Here is a 20,801-nt window from a genome sequence, read left to right on the forward strand (position 1 = left end):
ACCGAGACCTAACATGCGTTGTCCTCTAGAATATTGATGGAAACCAGGTTTAATTGACTGTTTCAGTGTTGTACCACATTACTACGTGATCCAATCCAGAAATAGCCCAGGATCTAGCCATGAAGTATGAGAAATATGCGAAAGTATGAGCCTGATGAGGGCAAATCCTAGACCTAACCCAGACCTAACATGCGTTATTCTCTAAAATATTTGTCAAGACCAGGTTTAATTGAATGTTTCAGTGTGGTACCACAATACTACGTGATCCAAACCAGAAAAAACCCAGTATCCGTTCAACAAGTATGTGAAGAATGCGAAAGTATGAGTCTGATCAGTGAAAATCTCAGGTCTTACCTAGACCTAACATGCGTTGTCCTCTAAAATATTGTTGGAAACCAGGTTTCATTGACTGTTTCAGTGTGGTACTACATTACTACGTGATGCAATCCAGAAAAAGCCCAGGATCTAGCCATCAAGTATGAGAAATATGCGAAAGAATGAGCCTGATGAGAGCAAATCCCAGACCTAACCTAGACCTAACATGCGTTGTCCTCTAGAATATTGATGGAAACCAGGTTTAATTGACTGTTTCAGTGTTGTACTTCATTACTACGTAATGCAATCCAGAAAAAGCCCAGGATCTAGCCATCAAGTATGAGAAATATGCGAAAGAATGAGCCTGATGAGAGCAAATCCCAGACCTAACCTAGACCTAACATGAATTATTCTCTAAAATATTGATCGAAACCAGGTTTAATTGACTGTTTCAGTGTTGTACTTCATTACTACGTGATGCAATCCAGAAAAAGCCCAGGATCTAGCCATCAAGTATGAGAAATATGCGAAAGAATGAGCCTGATGGGAGCAAATCCCTGACCTAACCTAGACCTAACATGAATTATTCTCTAAAATATTGATCAAAACCAGGTTTAATTGACAGTTTCAGTGTAGTACCACATTACTACGTGATCCAATCCAGAAATAGCCCAGGATCTAGCCATGAAGTACGAGAAATATGCGAAAGTATGAGCCTGATGAGGGCAAATCCTAGACCTAACCCAGACCTAACATGCGTTATTCTCTAAAATATTTATCAAGACCAGGTTTAATTGAATGTTTCAGTGTGGTACTACATAACTACGTGATTAAAACCAGAAAAAACCCAGGATCCTTTCAACAAGTATGTGAAGAATGCGAAAGTATGAGTCTGGTCAGTGAAAATCTCAGGCCTTACCTAGACCTAACTTGCGTTGTCCTCTAAAATATTGATGGAAACCAGGTCTCATTGACTGTTTCAGTGTGGTACTACATTACTACGTGATGCAATCCAGAAAAAGCCCAGGATCTAGCCATCAAGTATGAGAAATATGCGAAAGAATGAGCCTGATGAGAGCAAATCCCAGACCTAACCTAGACCTAACATGCGTTATCCTCTAAAATATTGAGCGAAACCATGTTTAATGGACTGTTTCAGTGTGGTACCACACAACTTCGTGATCCAAACCAGAGAAAGCCCAGGATCTGTTCAAGAAGTATGTGAAAAACGCTAAACTGTGAGCCTGACGAGGGCAAATCTTAGACCTAACCCGGACCTAAGAAGCGTTATCCTCTAAAATATTTATCCAGACCAGGTTTCATTGAATGTTTCAGTGTGGTACCACTTTACTACGTGATCCAATCCAGAAATAGCCCAGGATCTAGCCATGAAGTATGAGAAATATGCGAAAGTAAGAGCCTGATGAGAGCAAATCCTAGACCTAACCCAGAGCTAACATGCGTTATCCTCTAAAATATTTATCAAGACCAGGTTTAATTGAATGTTTCAGTGTGGTACTACATAACTACGTGATTAAAACCAGAAAAAACCCAGGATCCTTTCAACAAGTATGTGAAGAATGCGAAAGTATGAGTCTGATCAGTGAAAATCTCAGGCCTTACCTAGACCTAACTTGCGTTGTCCTCTAAAATATTGATCGAAACCAGGTTTAATCGACTGTTTCGGTGTGGTACTACATTACTACGTGATGCAATCCAGAAAAAGCCCAGGATCTAGCCATCAAGTATGAGAAATATGCGAAAGAATGAGCCTGATGAGAGCAAATCCCAGACCTAACCTAGACCTAACATGCGTTGTCCTCTAGAATATTGAGCGAAACCAGGTTTAATGGACTGTTTCAGTGTGGTACCACACTACTTCGTGATCCAAACCAGAGAAAGCCCAGGATCTGTTCAAGAAGTATGTGAAAAACTCTAAACTGTGAGCCTGATGAGGGCAAATCTTAGACCTAACCCAGACCTAAGATGCGTTATCCTCTAAAATATTTATCCAGACCAGGTTTCATTGAATGTTTCAGTGTGGTACCACATTACTACCTGATACAATCCAGAAACAGCCCAGGATCTAGCCATGAAGTATGAGAAATATGCGAAAGTATAAGCCTGATGAGGGCCAAGCCTCAGACCTAACCCAAACCTAACATGCGTTATCCTCTAAAATATTTATCAAGGAAAGGTTTAATTGAATGTTTCAGTGTGGTACCACATTACTTCGTGAACCAAAGCAGAAAAAACCCAGGATCCGTTCAACAAGTATGTTAAAACTGCGACAGTATGACTCTGATGAGGGCAAATCCCAGGCCTAACCTAGACCTAACATGCGTTGTCCTCTAGAATATTGATGGAAACCAGGTTTAATTGACTGTTTCAGTGTGGTACTACATTACTACGTGATGCAATCCAGAAAAAGCCCAGGATCTAGCCATCAAGTATGAGAAATATGCGAAAGAATGAGCCTGATGAGAGCAAATCCCAGACCTAACCTAGACCTAACATGCGTTATCCTCTAAAATATTGAGCGAAACCAGGTTTAATGGACTGTTTCAGTGTGGTACCACACAACTTCGTGATCCAAACCAGAGAAAGCCCAGGATCTGTTCAAGAAGTATGTGAAAAACTCTAAACTGTTAGCCTGATGAGGGCAAATCTTAGACCTAACCCAGACCTAAGAAGCGTTATCCTCTAAAATATTTATCCAGACCAGGTTTCATTGAATGTTTCAGTGTGGTACCACTTTACTACGTGATCCAATCCAGAAATAGCCCAGGATCTAGCCATGAAGTATGAGAAATATGCGAAAGTAAGAGCCTGATGAGAGCAAATCCTAGACCTAACCCAGAGCTAACATGCGTTATCCTCTAAAATATTTATCAAGATCAGGTTTAATTGATTGTTTCAGTGTGGTCCCACATTACTACGTGATCCAAACCAGAAAAAACCCTGTATCTGTTCAAGATGTATGAGAAATATGCGAAAGAATGAGCCTGATGAGAGCAAATCCCAGACCTAACCTAGACCTAACATGAATTATTCTCTAAAATATTGATCGAAACCAGGTTTACTTGACTGCTTCAGTGTGGTCCCACAATACTACGTGATCCAAACCAGGAAAAACCCAGGATCCGTTCAACAAGTATGTGAAGAATGCGAAAGTATGAGTCTGATGAGGGAAAATCCCAGGCCTAACCTAGACCTAACATGCGTTATCCTCTAAAATATTGATCGAAACCAGGTTTAGTTGACTGTTTCAGTGTGGTCCCACATTACTACGTGATCCAAACCAGAAAAAACCCAGGATCCGTTCAACAAGTATGTGAAGAATGCAAAAGTATGAGTCTCATGAGGTCAAATCCCAGACCTATCCCAGACTTAACTTGCGTTATCCTCTAAAATATTGATCGAAACCAGGTTTAATCGACAGTTTCAGCGTGGTACCACATTACTACGTGATACAATCCAGAAACAGCCCAGGATCTAGCCATGAAGTATGAGAAATATGCGAAAGTATGAGCCTGATGAGGGCAAATCCTAGACCTAACCCAAACCTAACATGCGTTATCCTCTAAAATATTTATGAAGACCAGGTTTAATTGAATGTTTCAGTGTGGTACCACATTACTACGTGAACCAAACCAGAAAAAACCCAGTATCCGTTCAACAAGTATGTTAAAACTGCGACAGTATGAGCCTGATGAGGGCAAATCCCAGGCCTAACCTAGACCTAACATGCGTTGTCCTCTAAAATATTGATGGAAACCAGGTTTAATTGACTGTTTCAGTGTTGTACTTCACTACTACGTGATGCAATCCAGAAAAAGCCCAGGATCTAGCCATCAAGTATGAGAAATATGCGCAAGAATGAGCCTGATGAGAGCAAATCCCAGACCTAACCTAGACCTAACATGAATTATTCTCTAAAATATTGATCGAAACCAGGTTTAATTGAATGTTTCAGTGTTGTACTTCATTACTACGTGATGCAATCCAGAAAAAGCCCAGGATCTAGCCATCAAGTATGAGAAATATGCGAAAGAATGAGCCTGATGAGAGCAAATCCCTGACCTAACCTAGACCTAACATGAATTATTCTCTAAAATATTGATCAAAACCAGGTTTAATTGACAGTTTCAGTGTAGTACCACATTACTACGTGATCCAATCCAGAAATAGCCCAGGATCTAGCCATGAAGTATGAGAAATATGCGAAAGTATGAGCCTGATGAGGGCAAATCCTAGACCTAACCCAGACCTAACATGCGTTATTCTCTAAAATATTTATCAAGACCAGGTTTAATTGAATGCTTCAGTGTGGTACTACATAACTACGTGATTAAAACCAGAAAAAACCCAGGATCCTTTCAACAAGTATGTGAAGAATGCGAAAGTATGAGTCTGATCAGTGAAAATCTCAGGCCTTACCTAGACCTAACTTGCGTTGTCCTCTAAAATATTGATGGAAACCAGGTCTCATTGACTGTTTCAGTGTGGTACTACATTACTACGTGATGCAATCCAGAAAAAGCCCAGGATCTAACCATCAAGTATGAGAAATATGCGAAAGAATGAGCCTGATGAGAGCAAATCCCAGACCTAACCTAGACCTAACATGCGTTATCCTCTAAAATATTGAGCGAAACCAGGTTTAATGGACTGTTTCAGTGTGGTACCACACAACTTCGTGATCCAAACCAGAGAAAGCCCAGGATCTGTTTTAGAAGTATGTGAAAAACGCTAAACTGTGAGCCTGACGAGGGCAAATCTTAGACCTTATCCAGACCTAAGAAGCGTTATCCTCTAAAATATTTATCCAGACCAGGTTTCATTGAATGTTTCAGTGTGGTACCACTTTACTACGTGATCCAATCCAGAAATAGCCCAGGATCTAGCCATGAAGTATGAGAAATATGCGAAAGTAAGAGCCTGATGAGAGCAAATCCTAGACCTAACCCAGAGCTAACATGCGTTATCCTCTAAAATATTTATCAAGATCAGGTTTAATTGATTGTTTCAGTGTGGTCCCACATTACTACGTGATCCAAACCAGAAAAAACCCAGTATCTGTTCAACATGTATGAGAAATATGCGAAAGAATGAGCCTGATGAGAGCAAATCCCAGACCTAACCTCGACCTAACAAGAATTATTCTCTAAAATATTGATCGAATCCAGGTTTACATGACTGCTTCAGTGTGGTCCCACAATACTACGTGATCCAAACCAGAAAAAACCCAGGATCCGTTCAACAAGTATGTGAAGAATGCGAATATATGAGTCGGATGAGTGAAAATCCCAGGCCTAACCTAGACCTAACATGCGTTGTCCTCTAGAATATTGATGGAAACCAGGTTTAATTGACTGTTTCAGTGTTGTACCACATTACTACGTGATCCAATCCAGAAATAGCCCAGGATCTAGCCATGAAGTATGAGAAATATGCGAAAGAATGAGCCTGATGAGAGCAAATCCCTGACCTAATCTAGGCCTAACATGAATTATTCTCTAAAATATTGATCAAAACCAGGTTTAATTGACTGTTTCTGTGTGGTACCACATTACTACGTGATCCAATCCAGAAATAGCCCAGGATCTGTTCAACAAGTATGTGAAAAACGCGAAAGTATGAGTCTGATGATGTCAAATCCCAGACCTATCCCAGACTTAACTTGCGTTATCCTATAAAATATTGATCGAAACCAGGTTTAATCGACTGTTTCAGCGTGGTGCCACTTTACTACGTGATACAATCCAGAAACAGCCCAGGATCTAACCATGAAGTATGAGAAATATGCGAAAGTATGAGCCTGATGAGGGCAAATCCTAGACCTAACCCAAACCTAACATGCGTTGTCCTCTAAAATATTTATCAAGACCAGGTTTAATTGAATGTTTCAGTGTGGTAACACATTACTACGTGAACCAAACCAGAAAAAACCCAGGATCCGTTCAACAAGTATGTTAAAACTGCGACAGTATGACCCTGATGAGGGCAAATCCCAGGCCTAACCGAGACCTAACATGCGTTGTCCTCTAGAATATTGATGGAAACCAGGTTTAATTGACTGTTTCAGTGTTGTACCACATTACTACGTGATCCAATCCAGAAATAGCCCAGGATCTAGCCATGAAGTATGAGAAATATGCGAAAGTATGAGCCTGATGAGGGCAAATCCTAGACCTAACCCAGACCTAACATGCGTTATTCTGTAAAATTGATATCAAGACCAGGTTTAATTGAATGTTTCATTGTGGTACCTTATTACTACGTGATCAAAACCAGAAAAAACCCAGGATCCGTTCAACAAGTATGTGAAGAATGCGAAAGTATGAGTCTGATCAGTGAAAATCTCAGGCCTTCCCTAGACCTAACTTGCGTTGTCCGCTAAAATATTGATGGAAACCAGGATTCATTGACTGTTTCAGTGTGGTACTACATTACTACGTGATGCAATCCAGAAAAAGCCCAGGATCTAGCCATCAAGTATGAGAAATATGCGAAAGAATGAGCCTGATGAGAGCAAATCCCAGACCTAACCTAGACCTAACATGCGTTATCCTCTAAAATATTGAGCGAAACCAGGTTTAATGGACTGTTTCAGTGTAGTACCACACTACTTCGTGATCCAAACCAGAGAAAGCCCAGGATCTGTTCAAGAAGTATGTGAAAAACGCTAAACTGTGAGCCTGATGAGGGCAAATCTTAGACCTAACCCAGACCTAAGATGCGTTATCCTCTAAAATATTTATCCAGACCAGGTTTCATTGAATGTTTCAGTGTGGTACCACTTTACTACCTGATACAATCCAGAAACAGCCCAGGATCTAGCCATGAAGTATGAGAAATATGCGAAAGTATAAGCCTGATGAGGGCCAAGCCTCAGACCTAACCCAAACCTAACATGCGTTATCCTCTAAAATATTTATCAAGACCAGGTTTAATTGAATGTTTCAGTGTGGTACCACATTACTACGTGAACCAAACCAGAAAAAACCCAGTATCCGTTCAACAAGTATGTTAAAACTGCGACAGTATGAGCCTGATGAGGGCAAATCCCAGGCCTAACCTAGACCTAACATGCGTTGTCCTCTAAAATATTGATGGAAACCAGGTTTAATTGACTGTTTCAGTGTTGTGCTTCACTACTACGTGATGCAATCCAGAAAAAGCCCAGGATCTAGCCATCAAGTATGAGAAATATGCGAAAGAATGAGCCTGATGAGAGCAAATCCCAGACCTAACCTAGACCTAACATGAATTATTCTCTAAAATATTGATCGAAACCAGGTTTAATTGAATGTTTCAGTGTTGTACTTCATTACTACGTGATGCAATCCAGAAAAAGCCCAGGATCTAGCCATCAAGTATGAGAAATATGCGAAAGAATGAGCCTGATGAGAGCAAATCCCTGAACTAATCTAGGCCTAACATGAATTATTCTCTAAAATATTGATCAAAACCAGGTTTAATTGACTGTTTCAGTGTGGTACCACATTACTACGTGATCCAATCCAGAAATAGCCCAGGATCTAGCCATGAAGTATGAGAAATATGCGAAAGTATGAGCCTGATGAGGGCAAATCCTAGACCTAACCCAGACCTAACATGCGTTATTCTGTAAAATTGATATCAAGACCAGGTTTAATTGAATGTTTCATTGTGGTACCTTATTACTACGTGATCAAAACCAGAAAAAACCCAGGATCCGTTCAACAAGTATGTGATGAATGCGAAAGTATGAGTCTGATCAGTGAAAATCTCAGGCCTTACCTAGACCTAACTTGCGTTGTCCGCTAAAATATTGATGGAAACCAGGATTCATTGACTGTTTCAGTGTGGTACTACATTACTACGTGATTCAATCCAGAAAAAGCCCAGGATCTAGCCATCAAGTATGAGAACTATGCGAAAGAATGAGCCTGATGAGAGCAAATCCCAGAGCTAACCTAGACCTAACATGCGTTAACCTCTAAAATATTGCGCGAGACCAGGTTTAATGGACTGTTTCAGTGTGGTACCACACTACTTCGTGATCCAAACCAGAAAAAACCCAGGATCTGTTCAACAAGTATGTGAAAAACGCTAAACTGTGAGCCTGATGAGGGCAAATCTTAGACCTAACCCAGACCTAAGATGCGTTACCCTCTAAAATATTTATCCAGACCAGGTTTAGTGGACTGTTTCAGTGTGGTACCACACTACTTCGTGATCCAAACCAGAAAAAACCCAGGATCTGTTCAACAAGTATGTGAAAAACGCTAAACTGTGAGCCTGATGAGGGCAAATCTTAGACCTAACCCAGACCTAAGATGCGTGATCCTCTAAAATATTTATCCAGACCAGGTTTCATTGAATGTTTCAGTGTGGTCCCACATTACTACGTGATCCAAACCAGAAAAAACCCAGGATCCGTTCAACAAGTATGTGAAGAATGTGAAAGTATGAGTCGGATGAGTGAAAATCCTAGGCCTAACCTGGACCTAACATGCGTTATCCCCTAAAATATTGATCGAAACCAGGTTTCATTGAATGTTTCAGTGTGGTACCACTTTACTACGTGATGCAATCCAGAAAAAGCCCAGGATCTAGCCATGAAGTATGAGAAATATGCGAAAGAATGATCCTGATGCAAGCAAATCCCAGAGCTAACCTAGACCTAACATGCGTTATCCTCTAAAATATTGAGCGAGACCAGGTTTAATGGACTGTTTCAGTGTGGTCCCACATTACTACGTGATCCAAACCAGAAAAAACCCAGGATCCGTTCAACAAGTATGTGAAGAATGCGAAAGTATGAGTCGGATGAGTGAAAATCCCGGCCTAACCTAGACCTAACATGCGTTATCCCCTAAAATATTGATCGAAACCAGGTTTCATTGAATGTTTCAGTGTGGTACCACTTTACTACGTGATGCAATCCAGAAAAAGCCCAGGATCTAGCCATCAAGTATGAGAAATATGCGAAAGAATGAGCCTGATGAGAGCAAATCCCTGAACTAATCTAGGCCTAACATGAATTATTCTCTAAAATATTGATCAAAACCAGGTTTAATTGACTGTTTCAGTGTGGTACCACATTACTACGTGATCCAATCCAGAAATAGCCCAGGATCTAGCCATGAAGTATGAGAAATATGCGAAAGTATGAGCCTGATGAGGGCAAATCCTAGACCTAACCCAGACCTAACATGCGTTATTCTGTAAAATTGATATCAAGACCAGGTTTAATTGAATGTTTCATTGTGGTACCTTATTACTACGTGATCAAAACCAGAAAAAACCCAGGATCCGTTCAACAAGTATGTGATGAATGCGAAAGTATGAGTCTGATCAGTGAAAATCTCAGGCCTTACCTAGACCTAACTTGCGTTGTCCGCTAAAATATTGATGGAAACCAGGATTCATTGACTGTTTCAGTGTGGTACTACATTACTACGTGATTCAATCCAGAAAAAGCCCAGGATCTAGCCATCAAGTATGAGAACTATGCGAAAGAATGAGCCTGATGAGAGCAAATCCCAGAGCTAACCTAGACCTAACATGCGTTAACCTCTAAAATATTGCGCGAGACCAGGTTTAATGGACTGTTTCAGTGTGGTACCACACTACTTCGTGATCCAAACCAGAAAAAACCCAGGATCTGTTCAACAAGTATGTGAAAAACGCTAAACTGTGAGCCTGATGAGGGCAAATCTTAGACCTAACCCAGACCTAAGATGCGTTACCCTCTAAAATATTTATCCAGACCAGGTTTAGTGGACTGTTTCAGTGTGGTACCACACTACTTCGTGATCCAAACCAGAAAAAACCCAGGATCTGTTCAACAAGTATGTGAAAAACGCTAAACTGTGAGCCTGATGAGGGCAAATCTTAGACCTAACCCAGACCTAAGATGCGTGATCCTCAAAAATATTGATCGAAACCTGGTTTAATCGACTGTTTCAGTGTGGTACCACATTACTATGTGATCCAAACCAGAAAATAACCCGGGATCTGTTCAACGAGTATGTGAAGTGTGCGAAAGTATGAGTCTGATGAGGTCAAATCCCAGACCTAACCTAGACCTAACATGAATTATTCTCTAAAATATTGATCGAAACCAGGTTGAATTGACTGTTTCAGTGTGGTCCCACATTACTACGTGATCCAAACCAGAAAAAACCCAGGATCCGTTCAACAAGTATGTGAAGAATGCGAAAGTATGAGTCGGATGAGTGAAAATCCCAGGCCTAACCTGGACCTAACATGCGTTATCCCCTAAAATATTGATCGAAACCAGGTTTCATTGAATGTTTCAGTGTGGTACCACTTTACTACGTGATGCAATCCAGAAAAAGCCCAGGATCTAGCCATGAAGTATGAGAAATATGCGAAAGTATGAGCCTGATGAGGGCAAATCCTAGACCTAACCCAGACCTAACAAGCGTTAGCCTCTAAAATATTTATCAAGACCTGGTTTAGTTGAAAGTTTCAGTGTGGTACCACTTTACTACGTGACGAAATCCAGAAAAAGCCCAGGATCTAGCCATGAAGTATGAGAAATATGCGAAAGTATGAGCCTGATGAGGGCAAATCCTAGACCTAACCCAGACCTAACATGCGTTAGCCTCTAAAATATTTATCAAGACCTGGTTTAATTGAAAGTTTCAGCGTGGTACCACATTACTACGTGATGCAATCCAGATAAAGCCCAGGATCTAGCCATCAAGTGTGAGAAATATTCGAAAGAATGTGCCTGATGAGAGCAAATCCCAGACCTAACCTAGACCTAACATGAATTATTCTCTAAAATATTGATCGAAACCAGGTTGAATTGACTGTTTCAGTGTGGTCCCACATTACTACGTGATCCAAACCAGAAAAAACCCAGGATCCGTTCAACAAGTATGTGAAGAATGCGAAAGTATGAGTCGGATGAGTGAAAATCCCAGGCCTAACCTGGACCTAACATGCGTTATCCCCTAAAATATTGATCGAAACCAGGTTTCATTGAATGTTTCAGTGTGGTACCACTTTACTACGTGATGCAATCCAGAAAAAGCCCAGGATCTAGCCATGAAGTATGAGAAATATGCGAAAGAATGAGCCTGATGAGAGCAAATCCCAGACCTAACCTAGACCTAACATGAATTATTCTCTAAAATATTGATCGAAACCAGGTTTAATTGACTGTTTCAGTGTTGTACTTCATTACTACGTGATGCAATCCAGAAAAAGCCCAGGATCTAGCCATCAAGTATGAGAAATATGCGAAAGAATGAGCCTGACGAGAGCAAATCCCTGACCTAACCTAGACCTAACATGAATTATTCTCTAAAATATTGATCAAAACCAGGTTTAATTGACTGTTTCAGTGTGGTACCACATTACTACGTGATCCAATCCAGAAATAGCCCAGGATCTAGCCATGAAGTATGAGAAATATGCGAAAGTATGAGCCTGATGAGGGCAAATCCCAGACCTATCCCAGACCTAACTTGCGTTGTCCTCTAAGATATTGATGGAAACCAGGTTTAATGGACTGTTTCAGTGTTGTACTTCATTACTACGTGATCCAAACCCGAAAAAACCTAGGATCTGTTCAACATGTATGAGAAATATGCGAAAGAATCAGCCTGATGAGAGCAAATCCCAGACCTATCCTAGACCTAACATGAATTATTCTCTAAAATATTGATCGAAACCAGGTTTAATTGACTGTTTCAGTGTTGTACTTCATTACTACGTGATGCAATCCAGAAAAAGCCCAGGATCTAGCCATCAAGTATGAGAAATATGCGAAAGAATGAGCCTGACGAGAGCAAATCCCTGACCTAACCTAGACCTAACATGAATTATTCTCTAAAATATTGATCAAAACCAGGTTTAATTGACTGTTTCAGTGTGGTACCACATTACTACGTGATCCAATCCAGAAATAGCCCAGGATCTAGCCATGAAGTATGAGAAATATGCGAAAGTATGAGTCTGATGAGGTCAAATCCCAGACCAATCCCAGACTTAACTTGCGTTATCCTCTAAAATATTGATCGAAACCAGGTTGAATTGACTGTTTCAGTGTGGTCCACATTACTACGTGATCCAAACCAGAAAAAACCCAGGATCCGTTCAACAAGTATGTGAAGAATGCGAAAGTATGAGTCTGATGAGTGAAAATCCCAGGCCTAACCTAGACCTGACATGCGTTAACCTCTAAAATATTGATCGAAACCAGGTTTCATTGCATGTTTCAGTGTGGTACCACTTTACTACGTGACGCAATCCAGAAAAAGCCCAGGATCTAGCCATGAAGTATGAGAAATATGCGAAAGTATGAGCCTGATGAGGGCAAATCCTAGACCTAACCCAGACCTAACATGCGTTAGCCTCTAAAATATTTATCAAGACCTGGTTTAATTGAAAGTTTCAGTGTGGTACCACATTACTACGTGATGCAATCCAGATAAAGCCCAGGATCTAGCCATCAAGTGTGAGAGATATTCGAAAGAATGTGCCTGATGAGAGCAAATCCTAGACCTAACCCAGACCTAACATGCGTTATTCTCTAAAATATTTATCAAGTCCAGGTTTAATTGAATGTTTCAGTGTGGTACCACATTACTACGTGATCCAAACCAGAAAAAACACAGGATCCGTTCAACAAGTATGTGAAGAATGCGAAAGTATGAGCCTGGTCAGGGAAAATCCCAGGCCTAACCTAGACCTAACATGCGTTATCCTCTAAAATATTGATCGAAACCAGGTTTAGTCGACTGTTTCGGTGTGGTCCCACATTACTACGTGATCCAAACCAGAAAAAACCCAGGATCCGTTCAACAAGTATGTGAAGAATGCGAAAGTATGAGTCTGATGAGGTCAAATCCCAGACCTATCCCAGACTTAACTTGCGTTATCCTCTAAAATATTGATCGAAACCAGGTTTAATCGACTGTTTCAGCGTGGTACCACATTACTACGTGATACAATCCAGAAACAGCCCAGGATCTAGCCATGAAGTATGAGAAATATGCGAAAGTATGAGCCTGATGAGGGCAAATCCTAGACCCAACCCAACCCTAACATGCGTTATCCTCTAAAATATTTATCAAGACCAGGTTTAATTGAATGTTTCAGTGTGGTACCACATTACTACGTGAACCAAACCAGAAAAAACCCAGGATCCGCTCAACAAGTATGTTAAAACTGCGACAGTATGACCCTGATGAGGGCAAAACCCAGGCCTAACCTAGACCTAACATGCGTTGTCCTCTAAAAGATTGATGGAAACCAGGTTTAATTGACTGTTTCAGTGTTGTACTTCATTACTACGTGATGCAATCCAGAAAAAGCCCAGGATCTAGCCATCAAGTATGAGAAATATGCGAAAGAATGAGCCTGATGAGAGCAAATCCCAGACCTAACCTAGACCTAACATGAATTATTCTCTAAAATATTGATCGAAACCAGGTTTAATTGACTGTTTCAGTGTTGTACTTCATTACAACGTGATGCAATCCAGAAAAAGCCCAGGATCTAGCCATCAAGTATGAGAAATATGCGAAAGAATGAGCCTGACGAGAGCAAATCCCTGACCTAACCTAGACCTAACATGAATTATTCTCTAAAATATTGATCAAAACCAGGTTTAATTGACTGTTTCAGTGTGGTACCACATTACTACGTGATCCAATCCAGAAATAGCCCAGGATCTAGCCATGAAGTATGAGAAATATGCGAAAGTATGAGCCTGATGAGGGCAAATCCCAGACCTATCCCAGACCTAACTTGCGTTGTCCTCTAAGATATTGATGGAAACCAGGTTTAATGGACTGTTTCAGTGTTGTACTTCATTACTACGTGATCCAAACCCGAAAAAACCTAGGATCTGTTCAACATGTATGAGAAATATGCGAAAGAATCAGCCTGATGAGAGCAAATCCCAGACCTATCCTAGACCTAACATGAATTATTCTCTAAAATATTGATCGAAAACAGGTTTACTTGACTGTTTCAGTATGGTCCCACATTACTACGTGATCCAAACCAGAAAAAACCCAGGATCCGTTCAACAAGTATGTGAAGAATGCGAAAGTATCAGTCTGATGGGTGAAAATCCCAGGCCTAACCTAGACCTAACATGCGTTATCCTCTAAAATATAGATCGAAACCTGGTTTAATCGACTGTTTCAGTGTGGTACCACATTACTATGTGATCCAAACCAGAAAATAACCCAGGATCTGTTCAAGGAGTATGTGAAATGTGCGAAAGTATGAATCTGATGAGGTCAAATCCCAGACCTATCCCAGACCTAACTTGCGTTATCCTCTAAAATATTGATCGAAACCAGGTTTAATCGACTGTTTCAGTGTGGTACCACATTTCTACGTGATCCAAACCAGAAAAAACCCAGGATCCGTTCAACAAGTATGTGAAGAATGCGAAAGTATGAGTCTGATGAGGTCAAATCCCAGACCATTCCCAGACTTAACTTGCGTTATCCTCTAAAATATTGATCGAAACCAGGTTTAATCGACTGTTTCAGTGTGGTACCACATTACTACGTGATCCAAACCAGAAAAAACCCAGGATCTAGCCATCAAGTATGAGAAATATGCGAGAGAATGAGCCTGATGACAGCAAATCCCAGACCTGACCTAGACCTAACATGAATTATTCTCTAAAATATTGATCGAAACCAGGTTTAATTGACCGTTTCAGTGTGGTACCACATTACTACGTGATCCAAACCAGAAAAAACCCAGGATCCGTTCAACAAGTATGTGAAAAATGCGAAAGTATGAGCCTGATGAGGGCAAATCCTAGACCTAACCCAGACCTAACATGCGTTAGCCTCTAAAATATTTATCAAGACCTGGTTTAATTGAAAGTTTCAGTGTGGTACCACATTACTACGTGATCCAAACCAGAAAAAACCCAGGATCCGTTCAACAAGTATGTGAAAAATGCGAAAGTATGAGCCTGATGAGGGCAAATCTTAGACCTAACCCAGACCTAACATGCGTTAGCCTCTAAAATATTTATCAAGACCTGGTTTAATTGAAAGTTTCAGCGTGGTACCACATTACTACGTGATGCAATCCAGATAAAGCCCAGGATCTAGCCATCAAGTGTGAGAAATATGCGAAAGTATGAGCCTGATGAGGGCAAATCCTAGACCCAACCCAAACCTAACATGCGCTATCCTCTAAAATATTTATCAAGACCAGGTTTAATTGAATGTTTCAGTGTGGTACCACATTACTACGTGAACCAAACCAGAAAAAACCCAGGATCCGCTCAACAAGTATGTTAAAACTGCGACAGTATGACCCTGATGAGGGCAAATCCCAGGCCTAACCTACACCTAACATGCGTTGTCCTCTAAAAGATTGATGGAAACCAGGTTTAATTGACTGTTTCAGTGTTGTACTTCATTACTACGTGATGCAATCCAGAAAAAGCCCAGGATCTAGCCATCAAGTATGAGAAATATGCGAAAGAATGAGCCTGATGAGAGCAAATCCCAGACCTAACCTAGACCTAACATGAATTATTCTCTAAAATATTGATCGAAACCAGGTTTAATTGACTGTTTCAGTGTTGTACTTCATTACTACGTGATGCAATCCAGAAAAAGCCCAGGATCTAGCCATCAAGTATGAGAAATATGCGAAAGAATGAGCCTGACGAGAGCAAATCCCTGACCTAACCTAGACCTAACATGAATTATTCTCTAAAATATTGATCAAAACCAGGTTTAATTGACTGTTTCAGTGTGGTACCACATTACTACGTGATCCAATCCAGAAATAGCCCAGGATCTAGCCATGAAGTATGAGAAATATGCGAAAGTATGAGCCTGATGAGGGCAAATCCCAGACCTATCCCAGACCTAACTTGCGTTGTCCTCTAAGATATTGATGGAAACCAGGTTTAATGGACTGTTTCAGTGTTGTACTTCATTACTACGTGATCCAAACCCGAAAAAACCTAGGATCTGTTCAACATGTATGAGAAATATGCGAAAGAATCAGCCTGATGAGAGCAAATCCCAGACCTATCCTAGACCTAACATGAATTATTCTCTAAAATATTGATCGAAAACAGGTTTACTTGACTGTTTCAGTATGGTCCCACATTACTACGTGATCCAAACCAGAAAAAACCCAGGATCCGTTCAACAAGTATGTGAAGAATGCGAAAGTATCAGTCTGATGGGTGAAAATCCCAGGCCTAACCTAGACCTAACATGCGTTACACTCTAAGATATTGATGGAAACCAGGTTTAATTGACTGTTTCAGTGTTGTACTTCATTACTACGTGATGCAATCCAGAAAAAGCCCAGGATCTAGCCATCAAGTATGAGAAATATGCGAAAGAATGAGCCTGACGAGAGCAAATCCCTGACCTAACCTAGACCTAACATGAATTATTCTCTAAAATATTGATCAAAACCAGGTTTAATTGACTGTTTCAGTGTGGTACCACATTACTACGTGATCCAATCCAGAAATAGCCCAGGATCTAGCCATGAAGTATGAGAAATATGCGAAAGTATGAGTCTGATGAGGTCAAATCCCAGTCCAATCCCAGACTTAACTTGCGTTATCCTCTAAAATATTGATCGAAACCAGGTTGAATTGACTGTTTCAGTGTGGTCCACATTACTACGTGATCCAAACCAGAAAAAACCCAGGATCCGTTCAACAAGTATGTGAAGAATGCGAAAGTATGAGTCTGATGAGTGAAAATCCCAGGCCTAACCTAGACCTGACATGCGTTAACCTCTAAAATATTGATCGAAACCAGGTTTCATTGCATGTTTCAGTGTGGTACCACTTTACTACGTGACGCAATCCAGAAAAAGCCCAGGATCTAGCCATGAAGTATGAGAAATATGCGAAAGTATGAGCCTGACGAGGGCAAATCCTAGACCTAACCCAGACCTAACATGCGTTAGCCTCTAAAATATTTATCAAGACCTGGTTTAATTGAAAGTTTCAGTGTGGTACCACATTACTACGTGATGCAATCCAGATAAAGCCCAGGATCTAGCCATCAAGTGTGAGAGATATTCGAAAGAATGTGCCTGATGAGAGCAAATCCTAGACCTAACCCAGACCTAACATGCGTTATTCTCTAAAATATTTATCAAGTCCAGGTTTAATTGAATGTTTCAGTGTGGTACCACATTACTACGTGATCCAAACCAGAAAAAACACAGGATCCGTTCAACAAGTATGTGAAGAATGCGAAAGTATGAGCCTGGTCAGGGAAAATCCCAGGCCTAACCTAGACCTAACATGCGTTATCCTCTAAAATATTGTTCGAAACCAGGTTTAGTCGACTGTTTCGGTGTGGTCCCACATTACTACGTGATCCAAACCAGAAAAAACCCAGGATCCGTTCAACAAGTATGTGAAGAATGCGAAAGTATGAGTCTGATGAGGTCAAATCCCAGACCTATCCCAGACTTAACTTGCGTTATCCTCTAAAATATTGATCGAAACCAGGTTTAATCGACTGTTTCAGCGTGGTACCACATTACTACGTGATACAATCCAGAAACAGCCCAGGATCTAGCCATGAAGTATGAGAAATATGCGAAAGTATGAGCCTGATGAGGGCAAATCCTAGACCCAACCCAACCCTAACATGCGTTATCCTCTAAAATATTTATCAAGACCAGGTTTAATTGAATGTTTCAGTGTGGTACCACATTACTACGTGAACCAAACCAGAAAAAACCCAGGATCCGCTCAACAAGTATGTTAAAACTGCGACAGTATGACCCTGATGAGGGCAAAACCCAGGCCTAACCTAGACCTAACATGCGTTGTCCTCTAAAAGATTGATGGAAACCAGGTTTAATTGACTGTTTCAGTGTTGTACTTCATTACTACGTGATGCAATCCAGAAAAAGCCCAGGATCTAGCCATCAAGTATGAGAAATATGCGAAAGAATGAGCCTGATGAGAGCAAATCCCAGACCTAACCTAGACCTAACATGAATTATTCTCTAAAATATTGATCGAAACCAGGTTTAATTGACTGTTTCAGTGTTGTACTTCATTACAACGTGATGCAATCCAGAAAAAGCCCAGGATCTAGCCATCAAGTATGAGAAATATGCGAAAGAATGAGCCTGACGAGAGCAAATCCCTGACCTAACCTAGACCTAACATGAATTATTCTCTAAAATATTGATCAAAACCAGGTTTAATTGACTGTTTCAGTGTGGTACCACATTACTACGTGATCCAATCCAGAAATAGCCCAGGATCTAGCCATGAAGTATGAGAAATATGCGAAAGTATGAGCCTGATGAGGGCAAATCCCAGACCTATCCCAGACCTAACTTGCGTTGTCCTCTAAGATATTGATGGAAACCAGGTTTAATGGACTGTTTCAGTGTTGTACTTCATTACTACGTGATCCAAACCCGAAAAAACCTAGGATCTGTTCAACATGTATGAGAAATATGCGAAAGAATCAGCCTGATGAGAGCAAATCCCAGACCTATCCTAGACCTAACATGAATTATTCTCTAAAATATTGATCGAAAACAGGTTTACTTGACTGTTTCAGTATGGTCCCACATTACTACGTGATCCAAACCAGAAAAAACCCAGGATCCGTTCAACAAGTATGTGAAGAATGCGAAAGTATCAGTCTGATGGGTGAAAATCCCAGGCCTAACCTAGACCTAACATGCGTTATCCTCTAAAATATAGATCGATGCCTGGTTTAATCGACTGTTTCAGTGTGGTACCACATTACTATGTGATCCAAACCAGAAAATAACCCAGGATCTGTTCAAGGAGTATGTGAAATGTGCGAAAGTATGAATCTGATGAGGTCAAATCCCAGACCTATCCCAGACCTAACTTGCGTTATCCTCTAAAATATTGATCGAAACCAGGTTTAATCGACTGTTTCAGTGTGGTACCACATTTCTACGTGATCCAAACCAGAAAAAACCCAGGATCCGTTCAACAAGTATGTGAAGAATGCGAAAGTATGAGTCTGATGAGGTCAAATCCCAGACCATTCCCAGACTTAACTTGCGTTATCCTCTAAAATATTGATCGAAACCAGGTTTAATCGACTGTTTCAGTGTGGTACCACATTACTACGTGATCCAAACCAGAAAAAACCCAGGATCTAGCCATCAAGTATGAGAAATATGCGAGAGAATGAGCCTGATGACAGCAAATCCCAGACCTGACCTAGACCTAACATGCGTTGTCCTCTAAAAGATTGATGGAAACCAGGTTTAATTGACTGTTTCAGTGTTGTACTTCATTACTACGTGATGCAATCCAGAAAAAGCCCAGGATCTAGCCATCAAGTATGAGAAATATGCGAAAGAATGAGCCTGATGAGAGCAAATCCCAGACCTAACCTAGACCTAACATGAATTATTCTCTAAAATATTGATCGAAACCAGGTTTAATTGACTGTTTCAGTGTTGTACTTCATTACAACGTGATGCAATCCAGAAAAAGCCCAGGATCTAGCCATCAAGTATGAGAAATATGCGAAAGAATGAGCCTGACGAGAGCAAATCCCTGACCTAACCTAGACCTAACATGAATTATTCTCTAAAATATTGATCAAAACCAGGTTTAATTGACTGTTTCAGTGTGGTACCACATTACTACGTGATCCAATCCAGAAATAGCCCAGGATCTAGCCATGAAGTATGAGAAATATGCGAAAGTATGAGCCTGATGAGGGCAAATCCCAGACCTATCCCAGACCTAACTTGCGTTGTCCTCTAAGATATTGATGGAAACCAGGTTTAATGGACTGTTTCAGTGTTGTACTTCATTACTACGTGATCCAAACCCGAAAAAACCTAGGATCTGTTCAACATGTATGAGAAATATGCGAAAGAATCAGCCTGATGAGAGCAAATCCCAGACCTATCCTAGACCTAACATGAATTATTCTCTAAAATATTGATCGAAAACAGGTTTACTTGACTGTTTCAGTATGGTCCCACATTACTACGTGATCCAAACCAGAAAAAACCCAGGATCCGTTCAACAAGTATGTGAAGAATGCGAAAGTATCAGTCTGATGGGTGAAAATCCCAGGCCTAACCTAGACCTAACATGCGTTATCCTCTAAAATATAGATCGATGCCTGGTTTAATCGACTGTTTCAGTGTGGTACCACATTACTATGTGATCCAAACCAGAAAATAACCCAGGATCTGTTCAAGGAGTATGTGAAATGTGCGAAAGTATGAATCTGATGAGGTCAAATCCCAGACCTATCCCAGACCTAACTTGCGTTATCCTCTAAAATATTGATCGAAACCAGGTTTAATCGACTGTTTCAGTGTGGTACCACATTTCTACGTGATCCAAACCAGAAAAAACCCAGGATCCGTTCAACAAGTATGTGAAGAATGCGAAAGTATGAGTCTGATGAGGTCAAATCCCAGACCATTCCCAGACTTAACTTGCGTTATCCTCTAAA

The sequence above is a fragment of the Colletes latitarsis genome, chromosome 5, assembly GCF_051014445.1.
Source record: "Colletes latitarsis isolate SP2378_abdomen chromosome 5, iyColLati1, whole genome shotgun sequence".
NCBI lineage: Eukaryota > Metazoa > Arthropoda > Insecta > Hymenoptera > Colletidae > Colletes > Colletes latitarsis.